Here is a 1,180-nt window from a genome sequence, read left to right on the forward strand (position 1 = left end):
GGCTGGCTGGCATGTGGTGCTGGGGGATTGAACCGCGGTCCCTGTGCTTTGCTAAGCTTGTTCTAAGTAGGTGCTTCAGACCACTGAGCCATCTCACCAGCCCCTGAACTCAGACTTTGTGCTTGCCAGGAAAGCACTTATTCTACTGAGCCATCTCCCTGGCCCCTGTTTTTCTTTTTCAAACTTGTTAGATTGTCTGCATCTCCGCGTAGGCGATGGCCAGTGAGTTTCTGCAGGAGGCACGGGGCGGCGCCTTGGCATCCTGACCGAGGGCTCTGATAGCCGACGCGGGTGGAGCTTTTTAGTTCTTTACGTCTTTCCTACCTGGTCTCAACAGTGTGTGTGGTTTTCAATGTGTTCAACTCACACATATTTTGTTAAAAAGTATTCCGTGTTTGGTTATTGTTATAAAGGGACTTTACGACTTCCGGTTTATGGCTTACATATAGAAACTGAAGGGTTTCTCGCCTAAATAAAGTTCTGCTTAATCATCGTGGCGACAGGCCAAATGGTGCCTGTCCCCACACACCCAGCTCTTTCTTCTTCGCCCGTCACCTACAGCCTACTTGCCTTACATTATATCCGGTCCTTTTCTCTCACCCCCTCAACCGATCAGTGCCTTCCATCCGACGTTGGCCGCCAGTCCCAATCTGCCAGGCGAACAGGCCACCATGTAAGCCTTTCTCTGGCTTGAGCCTATATTAGTTATACTCCTTCCGTTGGTTTCTCAGAGTTGTCACATACCCTTTCCTTTCTGTCGTCTTCGCTCCCACAGTAAAGGCGGTTTTTACTTTTATTTTCTTTTTACTCCCACACCGATTAACCCTAACAGAAACATACTTGTTTTTTGTACAATGATCTTGTATTCTTCACTCATTAGGTTTAGTAAATTTTTTTCGGTCTTGAATTTGTTGATAACATTAGGGAGCAGCACAAAGATTCACACAGCTCCTCGAGGCATTTTGAAGTTTGTCCCGAGGGCAGGACACGGCAGGCGGGCTTCCTTAATGTCAGGATCTACGTCAGTGATTTCCTGGCCCAAGGCTGAGACCTTGGGGATGTGGTTATCTCTCCTTTCTCGCTCCTCCTCCTGCAGCCTGATGGAAAGACCGAGGACAGGGCTCTCTAAACCCACTTCAGCGGCTGTGTGACAAAGGCTGGTATCTTCTCGCCGGGAATG

The sequence above is a fragment of the Octodon degus genome, unplaced genomic scaffold, assembly GCF_000260255.1.
Source record: "Octodon degus isolate 3935 unplaced genomic scaffold, OctDeg1.0 scaffold00047, whole genome shotgun sequence".
Classification (NCBI taxonomy): Eukaryota; Metazoa; Chordata; class Mammalia; order Rodentia; family Octodontidae; genus Octodon; species Octodon degus.